We start from the raw sequence: 12,618 nt of genomic DNA, 5'->3' as shown, positions 1-12,618 counted from the left end.
GTGGTGTGCTTGAAAGGTGGGTTTTCTACGCAGGATGCACATTGGTTTAAAAAAAATTAATGTTTTGGGTGTAATGCGGTGCCGGCTATAGTGCAGATTTTCGCCGCTCCCGCAACATACGTTATAGGTGGTCTACACTGTAACAAAGAGTCCAGCGAAGACGACAATCATGACGACGACTAGTGTTGAGAATAAAAGCACATTCGTTACGCGTTTGCTCAAACTTTGCATTGGTCGACTTGCATTCGGGGAAAGTTTTTTTTTTTTCATCGCATTTTTGGGGCTCGGCCGAGAATCATGTAGATACGGTACCCATTATCAGCACAGAAGTAGACGTTCAAATTTTTTTGCTTTCTACCCATCCTCTGTACTCTTTGCAGATCGTTGGGGTCGGGCTGGGGAGAGAAATTTTATGGGAGGGTTCGCATATGTTTGTTTATGCTAGTTCTCACTATACCAACCAAAGCAGGTGGTAGATTTTTCTGACAAATTTATAATTAAACCCCCTTTCTCATGATTCTCAGCAATTTCACACAACTTAGTCATATTTTACTTTCAGTTCAAGCTCTTCGAACACGACAAACCCAGCAGGAAGCCTCTAGCAGCAGACAGTTACCATGTAGGCTACTCCCATGGGATTAATGCATAACATATAGGATTATGAACACTAGAAGATGACATGTGACCATACTGAAATATGGGGAGCCGAAAGGCTTACCTAACGTAGCTGCTTCCAAGGAGTCAGTGCAAAGCGGGCGTGAATTGCGTGTGCACATATGCAATGTGTTCCGTGTTCAAAGAGCCTAGCGGCCCTCAAAGGTAGCACGAGTTACAGTGAACGTCAACATTAGGCCTACACTCTAAAAACAGAACCTCACCACATAACCCACTCTTAGCCAATCAGTGTCCTGCATGACATCATTCTGCCCCCTGCCCTGTGAGTATATGTGATATTTGATGATTGATTGATTGATTATGTGTTTAATGGCACAAAGGCAACAAAGGCCATAGAGCGCCAAAACCATGGTGAGTGTGTCGGAGATGATATCTGACGAGAACATACAAAAAAAAAAAAGAACTAAAAGAAAAGGTTAAATACGGGAGGCACATGTCCTTTTTGGAACATTTATGCAGTTCCAAAAAAGGCGTACGCCCCGCGCTTCCCACAAATCGGGAGTGACAAAGATATCATTCTGTGCAATGGTTGGCCTTCAGCATGCTATGCAGTGAAGTTCTGTTTTGAGAGTAGAGCAGTGTAGACCATATTTTTAGGGACACCCTGAGCTACCCTAAGGCAGCGTTCACATGGGGCAACCTTTTCCAGTAACTATGAGCAATATTCGACTTGCTGGGAGTCAGCCGACACCGGCTACCTCGAGCAACTCGAGTTGCTCGGAATCGCCCCCCGACCAAGAGCTTGAGAGGTTGCTCGTGCACCGGCCAATCAGCGAGGGGAGCATTGCCACGTGACTCCCGACGGTGTGGTGTATTTCGTTCACGGGCTCAAACGGGCTCATGGGTTCAATTCCTGCAGATGCAGCTGAGAAATAACTCTTTTCATTACTTTTTTTTTTTTTAAACTAACATCATGTAAACATGTAAATAGCTTTCTGTTTAAACTCATGATGATCTTTTGGAGTAACAAACAGGCTAAAATTTGATAAACAGCTGCTAACGAACAAGACACCCACCAGACCCCTTCAAACCCACATCCTCCACTCACCGGAATGTTGCTTGTGCAATAACGTCGCTGTTGCGAGCTACTGAGTTCCTACGTGTGGACACGGTCTCGGAATTGCTCGTAAGGCGTTGCTTCGAGTTGCTTCAAGCTGCTGGAGAAAGTTGCCCCACGTGAACGCTGCCTTATGAATCGAGAAGTGGTCTTAAAGTGTGGAGATCACCTCATGCCTCTCAGCTTAGATAGTGTTTGATTGATTGGATGCTTAATGGTGCGACAACAACAGAAGTCATACTGCGCCAAGACAATGATCAAATATGGGGATGGGGATTTTCCCCGCTTTTTGCAATGTGCATTCAGTGTTCCGAATGTTATGTATGCACAAGAGAAAGCAGAGCAACATTTGAGCTATGATGCCCAAGCAGTTCACTGCAAAATATGCATTTCTTTTTCTCTTGTGAAAACAGGTAAGGTAGTTCAAGGTGACAGAGCGGTGAGGCAAGACTTCGGGGTAACCGCAGGCGAGGGACTCTCCAGTCCTCCTGCGTCTTAAAAAGACTTTGGGTGTGCCGAAAAGGCAAAGGGAATTACCATGCACCCAACATTGTGGGATTCCAGGGTGAGCTAATGGTGAGGAAGTTGCAGATTAGATAGCGATGAACATAGAAGCAAAATGCAAGCCAGTTTATGTATACCTAACATTGATAACATGTCCCTGATCTTGGTGTAAAGTGAAAACTTGTTGTGCAACAGAATCGCTCATTATTATTTTGTGGTTTTACGTCTATGTGTCACCGCGCTTTCACAGAAAACAAATGGCCACTTTGAGTCCTTGCCATCACACCTCCCACACATGTGGTCAGGAAGCAGTAGGCAGATTCTGGAGCCGAAACATGGAGGATGGGGTCTCTATGAGCAGTGCTTCGCACGTGTTTGTAGCAGACGACAGGAGGCCATAAATTCTGAGTGTGGAAGACCTATGGTCAGACGTAGCAAACTGTTGCGTGAGGGGTGTTGTTTTGTTAGGGTTTGCTGAGTATGTAATGCGAGTCGCGTGAAGAATGCCATCGGAGGATGAAAAGCAACGCAGCACTGATGGTGCACCAACTGATGGTGTAAGGCAGGCCACAAAGGCAGCCGTTAATAAACTTGACCACCACAAAGCATTACACCAAACTGATCCTACCATAGCACTTTTGAAGTGTGTTCTTTTCTCTGTGGTTCAAGCTTCACACTACAGAGACATGGCCTGAGAAGAGAGAGTCGCCCGTGTGCAGAGGTCGGCATTTCGGCCCGAAAGAACAACGATCACGATTACATTCAAAATCAGGTCGTCCAACCCACATTTCCATGCGAGACACAGAGACGAAAACCAGACTGCTCCATCATCGGACCTCCAACCCATTCAAACTGCACGGCCGGTTAGTCTGGATTTAGTGGAACCTAGCAAGCACAATATTCGTACTCACGATATTTGCAAATGCGAAACGTGTGCGCACACATATAGTAGTAATATCTATTCGTATTCCAGTATGACGCATTGCAAAATAAATTTAAAAATGCAAAAAAAAAAAAAAATCTGAATCTATCCCTCTACCACTGCAATTTCAATTCCGGAACTACATTCAGGTTACACCTTTCCGCATCGTTTCGATTGCACAATGATTGCACTTCAACATTGCAACAAACCAGGCGACAAGGCGAAGGTGCATCCGTTCCCAGTCCTGGACGGAGCATCGCCGGACAGCTTGAGCACGGCCTTTGAAGGGGGACATTCACATCCATATGGGACTTCCCAGGGACATCTGCCCAAGATGCGGACATGGATGATCGATTTGGGAATATTATGGGACAAAATGTTCTGTCTGGGGAGCTCACGGTCACTACACGTGCAACTCCTAAAAGGCTGCCCCTTCGCTTTAACGCTCAAGACCATTAAGAACATCATAGGAAAGAAGTCTGAAGAAGAAAATGGTCTGGTCTTCTAAGTGACCTATGGTCTTCTACTATGGTCTACTACTACGACACTACGGTCTTCTACAGTGCCACAAATATTACCTGATTCTATGGGTTACATGATGCTGCAAAGAAAATATGGCCCACGTAGCTCCTGGCGAAACCTCCGACAACTGCCTTTTGTGATAAACACATTTTGCTATAACAGCTATATACTCCGATGTTCGAAGTGTGATTTGGCAGCTCATATGTTACAGCTTGTGCAGAGCGATTGATATTGCCTTTAGCACAGTAGGTGTATAATTGAAGCATCTATTCAGCTCAATGTCAACTACAGTAGCGCCTCGTTTCTCAAAGTTCAACTGGGAAAATTCAAATTCTTGAGAATTAAGTTGATAAAAGTGCACAGAAGTCATGACAAAATCTCCCCAGACATAACGAGCGTTCACCCTATACTGTTCAGACAAGTAGCACAATTTGTTTCTCGTTAGGTGAAACACCCTGTATATTGTGGGTGGATGGTTTACAGCAATCAAAGGAAACCATAACGATAAATCTGAAAGATATACAGATTGGTGCACCGGAGTTAACAGACGTCTGCTTTCCCCCCAACTAAGGCATGTGCCTCTAAGGCACGTTTGCATGGGAGGCTTAATGTCCCAGTCTACATTGTCGAATACACTGGGTTTTACAGCAGCAGGATACCTAACGTCACGCACAGGAGTAATAGGCGTACTGGCAGCACACGTTCTTTCTGTGTCACTGTTTGCTGTCTGTCAGTAAAGCATTCTCTATTGGAACAATGGCACCCGCTTAGCCGCCAAGGGCGTTCGAAGACAGAATTCCCATTTTCCCATAATGATGACTGTAATAATGTGAAACAGAAGCCATAGTGAGCAAACTTAATGGAACCTTTAGTCAAAAGCTTCGCTGTAGGTCAAGCTGTGCAACTGACAGATAAAGTACGACGAGAGAGTTAAGAGAAAGTGCTCCGGTATCTTTCATTCAATTTTAATTAGGAAAACGACAAGAATGACAAAACTGACACAAGACGTACAGATCGTAACATCCTACATTGCAGCTCGCAATCGTAGAAAGAAAGAAAATGAAGATACCGAAGAAGAACTGTGGCATAATTACGATGCATTATTCACGTGACGGTGGAGATGGCTTCTAAGGCTGCCTTTCCTACAAAACAGAGTTGTTGAACAGAGACCGCACTTGTAAGGATGCTCGCCTGTATGTTGCATCGTGTGCTCTACCAGACGACCATAGCTCGAGAAGGAGCGAGAACAAATTACACAACGAGGGTCTCCACGGTGAACAGCCATGTGCCGGTACAGTGACTGGTTGAATGCCTTGCCACAGATTCTGCACGCATGTTGTTTGATGTTGCTGTGTGTATTTATGTGGTTTAACATTGTCCCTTTTTGCGTGAACGACCTCGAGCAGAGCTGACACTTGTGAGGCTTCTCTCCTGTGTGAAGACGTAAGTGCCTAACTAAGGTGCTCTTCTGTGAAAAGCATTTCTGGCAGATGTCACACGTAAATGGCTTTGCTCCTGTGTGCGTCATTTCATGTCTACGCCTGTTGGACATCAACCTCGTAGCATAAGGACAGATGGAACACTCCAAGAGCCTATTTCGTCTTGATATTGGCTGCACAGTTCCTGGGCCAGAATTACAAAGTAACCAAAACGTTACTATGTGATCAGTCACATACAGTTCATGTTAGACACATCAGTGTGACCTTTCTAGAAATACACAGAAAAATACACAAAGACGGGGTAAAGGAGCGTGGGGCCTAGTGTGCCTTTATATTTGTATATCTAGAGAAAAACATATTTACATGTCTGATTCACAATGTTGATGATGGTAATGTTCGAGGTTTTGCAGGTGTCTAGATAAAAAGGTCACAAAGGCGCCTCATTAAAAAGAAAAAAAGGGACGCTTTCACGACGCGTCTTCCACGTGACATCTTCCACGTCTTACGTGACGACTGAATGTCCCGTAAGTGAAGAATGAAGGCAGGAACACAGCTATCCTGCCTATTCGATGACCGCAATATTTTCAACGCCACCATCCGCCATGTCAAAAACCTAGTGCGCCACAAAAGGTACATATTTCTGACCCACAGATGTATTAACTGAAGCTTTTTTACCCTATCGTCGCTCACATGTTGCCGCAAGCCGCTCCAATCTGTATGTAAACCGAAAAACTTTTTCTGTCCGATTTTCCTGCGTGGCGCAAGTGTTCTCCATTTCGGAATGCATGATATAGTCACTCAACGCTGTCCGGCGCGGACCGTTTCTTCCCGCTTTTTTCTTTCAGTGCGCTCGTCTGCTTTCGTTAGCGTGACTGTGTTTCACAAGCGTGTATGTGTATGTTTTTTTTTCTTTCTGCTGCGATTTTTTTTGCTTTCCGCAATGTATGTTGCGTACGTGAGGTTCGCCATGGATAAGAGCTATACCGTCACCACGTGTGACACGATCCAGAACTTTCATCCAAAGCATGTGAAGGATTTCAATCCTTCGGAGCTTGTAAAGTGTTACTGGGAGTGCGACGAACACACTCATGATGGTTATTACGACGCCCAGATTATGCTAAAGAAAAAAATGGGGATGTCTGTGTGGGGATCCACAATGTTGACAAATGACTGATATTTATAGTGACCACTCAGTATTTTACTGGCTGGCAGGACGTGTAATACATGAGAAGCATGAATATAATAAACTTTAAGGACTCCTACTGCATTAACATAGTCGTGACAAGTGTATGCAACAAGAGCTTTGTTTTATCACCATCGAAGAAAATGTTGCGCATGTTTCAAGGTGATGTAAATAGGCTTTTTCCGAGACATTGGGTCACGTTGAGGATGAGGCCACGTTGGGGCCACCTGTCTATTATCAAAACACACTTCCACCCTGTCAGGGCTAAAATGAGAACTCTATGGTGAGCTCAATCAAAGAAAATGTTGTCAAGATGATGTAAACAGATTTCGGTTTCAACAGCTTGGAGACCGGCAGACGATCCACGTTTTCATATCACGGCACCATGTAAACAACCATCGCGAACTTTGTGCGTTCTGCGCGCTCAAAACAAGTTGGCGCATTCAGACGAAAAAAAAAAGATTGCGCGAGGTTGGAAAGGAGGGGTTGCCTACAAAAACGATCTCGTGAGCCTGGATCTCATCCACTGCTAACCCGATTGCAACTATCGTCACTTACAGACTGAAATCGTAAGTACCAAATTGATTACACGTTATTCAATGGGTAGATTTTTTTTTTTTTTTTTTTTTCACGTGTTTCAGATGAACTGCCCAACCTGCTCTCAACCGTTACCCGAAGGATCACACTTCCGAGTTTTGGTCGTGGGACCTAAGGTACGGGATGCAACACCACCACCACCACCACTGCAGCCCTCGCCAGAGCCTGAATACATAGGTATCGACTTGAATGCGCTCTCGCCACTACTACCGCCAACACCACCCAACACCTGAGTCATCAAGTGCATGCGCTGCCTTCTTCTGTGTTCTACTATCGCTGAACGATGGACCGGTTGTAACATCGCTTCTATGTCTTCCTCTTTTTTCTACTATCGCCGGAATACGTGTGGACCAGTCGCAACTGAGTGCAGTCATTGCCAACAGCTGAGCTCGTGCCACATATGAAGAGCGTCGCTTCTAGGCCATGTATGGTTTTTTTTTTTTCGTGCTATCAACCGCTGCTTAGCAAATAAAGGTTTCCGCCATTGCCTATAAATCCTAGTTGTCTGTTGAGGAGGGGTTCGCATTAAGTGAAACGACGCGCTTTATCCGAAGAAAAAAAAAAGAAAAAAAGAGCTCCCCTCGCGAAGTTGTAAATCTTCATTTTCGTGGGTGGTACCCCTAGAGCGTTACTCGCCTCAGTCTCACCATCGAAAGAGCAACCATGAATACCAACTTATTTTCACTCCATTAGCTATAGATTTGCGCACATATTTCAGATGCAATGCCCCACCTGCGGCCACCCATTACCTGAAGGTTCGCATATTCGCGTTCTCGTGGTGGGAGGCCCGGAGGCTCCACCGCCTCCCTATAGTAAAGCGCCTCCGCCGAGCTATTTCGAGCAGCAGCGGCAACAACAACAACCACCACTCGGAAGGGGTCGCGGGCGCGGGTTGGTGCTCCATGCGAGCGACCAGCAACCTTTTGCCGTCGCCGGTCGAGGACAACGACGCGCGCTGTAAACGAAAGTGAATAAAACACGGCGATAAAAAACAGTGTTCTATGCGTTCGTGATAGTTTGCGATGGGGGGAGAATAAAGAACAGGTGGACGGAGGATTGATGAGGATGATGCTCATAGAGCTGTGTCTTTACCCCACTGAAGTCCAAGCAATACTACCTGTGCTCAGATCTTGGACATTTCTGTGAACAACGTGTGGCTTCTGTACCGCCGGGAGTGCACACTTCTTGGTGTTACGCCAGAGCATCGCCTGGAGGACTTTTAGTGCCTCCTGTGTCACCAAAATTGTGTCACCTTGAGACAAGCCCCAACACGATGGTGCCATCTGTTTAATATCAGAACGCACTTCCACCTCGTCATGACCAAAATGAGAACTCTATGGTGAGCTTTGTTTTATCACCATCGAAGAAAATGTTGCGTATGTTTCATGGTGATGTAAATAGGCTTTCTCTGAGAAATTGTGTCACCTTCAGACAAGCCCCAACACGATGGTGCCATCTGTTGAATATCAGAATGCACTTCCACCCCGTCATGACCAAAATGAGAACTCTATGGTGAGCTTTGTTTTATCACCATCGAAGAAAATGTTGCGTATGTTTCAAGGTGATGTAGATAGGCTTTCTCAGAGAAATTGTGTCACCTTGAGGATGAGGCCACGTTGGGGCCACCTGTCTATTATCAAAACACACTTCCACCCCGTCATGACCAAAATGAGAACTCTCTGGTGAGCTTTGTTTTATCACCGTCGAAGAAAATGTTGCGTATGTTTCAAGGTGATGTAATTAGGCTTTCTCCGAGAAATTGGGCCACCTTAAGGATGAGGCCACGTTGGGGCCACCTGTCTATTATCAAAACACACTTCCACCCCGTCAGGGCTAAAATGAGAACTCTATGGTGAGCTCAATCGAAGAAAATGTTGTCAAGATGATGTAAACAGATTTCGGTTTCAACAGCTAGGAGACCGGCAGACGATCCACGTTTTCATATCACGGCACCATGTAAACAACCATCGCGAACTTTGTGCGTTCTGCGCGCTCAAAACAAGTTGGCGCATTCAAAGGAAAAAAAAAGACTGCACGAGGTTGGAAAGGAGGGGTTGCCTACAAAAACGATCTCGTGAGCCCGGACCTCATCCACTGCTAACCCGATTGCAACCATCGTCACTTACAGACTGAAATCGTAAGTACCAAATTGATTACACGTTATTCAATGGGTAAAGTTTTTTTTTTTTTTTTTCACGTGTTTCAGATAAACTGTCCAACCTGCTCTCAACCGTTACCCGAAGGATCACACTTTTGGTCGTGGGACCTAAGGTACGGGATGCAACACCACCACCACCACTGCAGCCCTTGCCAGAGCCTGAATACATATGTATCGACTTGAATGCGCTCTCGCCACTGCTACCGCCAACACCACCCAACAGCTGAGCCATCAAGTGCACGCGCTGCCTTCTGTGTTCTACTATGCTGAACGATGGACCGGTCGTAACATCGCTTCTATGTCTTCCTATTTTTTCTACTATCGCCGGAATACGTGTGCACCGGTCGCAACTGAGTGCCGTCATCGCCAACAGCTGAGCTCGTGCCACATATGAAGAGCGTCGCTTCTAAGCCATGTATGTTTTTTTTTTTTTTCGTGCTATCAACCGCTGCTTAGCAAATAAACGTTTCCAGCCATTGCCTATAAATCGTAGTTGTCTGTTGAGGAGGGGTTTACATTAAGTGAAACGACGCGCTCTATCCGAAAAAAAAGAAAAAAAAAAAGAGCTCCCCTTGCGAAGTTGTAAATCTTTATTTTCGTGGGTGGTCCCCCTAGAGCGTTACTCGCCTCAGTCTCACCATCGAAAGAGCAACCGTGAGTACCAACTTATTTTCACTCCATTAGCTATAGATTTGCACGCATATTTCAGATGCAATGCCCCACCTGCGGCCACCCATTACCTGAGGGTTCACATATTCGCGTGCTCGTGGTGGGAGGCCCGGAGGCTCCACCGCCTCCCTATAGTAAAGCGCCTCCGCCGAGCTATTTTGAACAGCAGCGGCAACAACAACAACAACCACTCGGTAGGAGTCGCGGGCGCGGGTTGGTGCTCCATGCGAGCGACCAGCAACCTTTTGCCATCGCCGGTCGAGGACAACGACGCGCGCTGTAAACGAAAGTGAATAAAACACGGCGATAAAAAACAGTGTTCTATGCGTTCGTGATAGTTTGTGATGGGGGGAGAATAAAGAACAGGTGGACGGAGGATTGATGAGGATGATGCTCATAGAGCTGTGTCTTTACCCCACTGAAGTCCAAGCAATACTACCTGTGCTCAGATCTTGGACATTTCTGTGAACAACGTGTGGCTTCTGTACCGCCGGGAGTGCACACTTCTTGGTGTTACGCCAGAGCATCGCCTGAAAGACTTTCGGTGCCTCATGAGCAATGCGCTCAAGTGGGCGCACAAACGAAAGCATGGGCGTCCTTCAAACGGTGATGCATCAACTAAGAAGATCAAGCATGCTGCTCATCCTCGACCATCACAAGAGGTAAGGTATGACGGCGTTGGACACTGGCCAGTCTATGGCACAAAAAGGACGGTGTCGGTACTATCCAGCTGGACAAACACAAGTCCAACATGAGCCTGTGCTTTGTACCTGGGCACAATTGTTTTGCACATTTTCACCAGGAGGTCTGAAGGGAAAGGAGGCGAAAGGAGGACGCCCAACCGCACCAAAACCACCCCGAAGGGTTGAACCCACTCCTCCCACCCACAAGCCGGTCCTATTTCCCCAAGAGCCACCTGCCTATTTATCAACAGATAATCAAGCAATATTTTATGCCGTAAAGCGTTTGATCGGGAAAGCGTGGGTGTTTAAGGGAATTGCCTCCAACCAGTACCCCAAATTTTTGCTGTGCCCGAGTGATCTGACTCTAGAGACTGTGTTCTCCTTTATCCATTAGCATGAGATGGAGGAGTGGATCCTAGATCCCTCCATTCGGGATGCCAAGAAGGCCCTGTACATAACCACATTGAGCAAGCAGGCACAGTCTTTGTATGCACTGGTTGATCCATCAGAAGTAACAGCGCTTAAGCCTTGTGCTCATTTGCTGCCAGTCACTGCCAGTCCCAAACAACATGTTTCCCAAGGCTCGAAGGCTGGCACTAGCGGGCTGAATAGACGCAGCCGCAGGGATCGAACCCCAGAAGACTCCGGATCTGATGGATCTCACGACTAAAGACATCATTGACACCACCGGGCTCCTACAAGAATCCACGCCAAATGTCACGGAGGCGTTGCTCGACCCCCTCAGATTTTCATTTAAAAAATTGTATTAACTCTTTATTACGTATATAACATCACCCAGAAATTCTGAAGAGCAATTATTAGCCGTTTCGAGTTTATAGCCCTTTTAAGTTATGCTAAATGCCACAAACCTTATGTTTTCATCAAAATATCAAGCTACTGACTCAGGCCTGTGGTTGCAATGAGGACTACAGGGAACTCCTGCGGTTAGTAGTGTGCGACACTGATAAGCATGATTGCACGATGGGCAAGTGCTTGTCATGCCCAGCCTCAGTTAAGTTGAAGAGGTATCTTGAGCAGCGCGAGCCATTCTGTCTTGGACTCGGCAGTGATCTGACAGTGCAACAGTGGGCTCACAGCACACACTTCACGTTGGACAGTATTACTGCACCAAAGGAAGAAATACTGGACTGTTGACCAACTAACCATGTTGACCAGCTAAATAATCTGAAATCCCATCACTATATAGCCCAGGAGCAATCATGATACCTACATAATCTGAAAGTAGATATGAATGCATCGTAGTAATGGACTTCTCAGAAAACGATAGTTTTGTCATACAAGATGCCCCACAATCTTTATTGGGAAGACAGCCAAGCAACAATACACCCAATTATAGTCTACTACAAAGTGAGAAACCCTCAAGAACAAGGCCTATGTCATAAATCGTTCATTGTTACATCTGCAGCAGATGATTATCCTTACGATGAACCTTTCATTCCAGTGCCATCAGAATGGATTCAGAAAGGCTTCGAGTGTGTGAGGTGAGCCAGAGGCGTATAGAGGGAGCTCAAAGCACACTGCTCTGTTGGGTACTGAAGCTTGCAGTCAATGATGCTCGAATTATTATTTTATTTTATTTTATTTGTGTCATTAATGACTCACCTATTTAGTGAAGGGTCGTATGCTTATGAACATTTGCAAACTGGTTGGTTTAAAAATGATGAGAGGTACAGCGTGTAGCATATGATGTTCTCATTCACCCGTTCCACTCACTAGTATACTTGCAAAATATATGGGTGCAAGCAAATCAAAGTAAAATGAGACGGATCCCCTTCTGTATTACAAGTGCTGCGCAAAAGCACGGCACTGTTGTTTCTTGGATGTGTAGTCAACGTGCATTCCTCAGTTGCTTCCTTTCTTTTTTGGTTCGCGATGGTCGACTGGCGATATCGTATTACTTCCTAACGAAGGCCTATTGATTCGCGTTCGCATATATATCTGTATGTACAGCGTTTTGACGAAGGTTGGATAATTATTGACCTGAGGAATAATATGCATTTATGTGGTTGTGAATAGACTTTGGCTTTACGCTCGTTGTGGCTACACAAAATGTGAGTGTGTGCACGCGCATTTGTGAAGCTGGGACCCCACTTGAAAAGTTCTTTGTGTTTGCCTTTTCATGTGACACGAGTGATAAATTTATGTACTACTGCGTGAAATATTGGTTTAAAAAAATAAGGGTTATCGC

The sequence above is a fragment of the Ornithodoros turicata genome, chromosome 7, assembly GCF_037126465.1.
Source record: "Ornithodoros turicata isolate Travis chromosome 7, ASM3712646v1, whole genome shotgun sequence".
Classification (NCBI taxonomy): Eukaryota; Metazoa; Arthropoda; class Arachnida; order Ixodida; family Argasidae; genus Ornithodoros; species Ornithodoros turicata.
Note: the sequence above shows the minus strand (reverse complement) of the source record.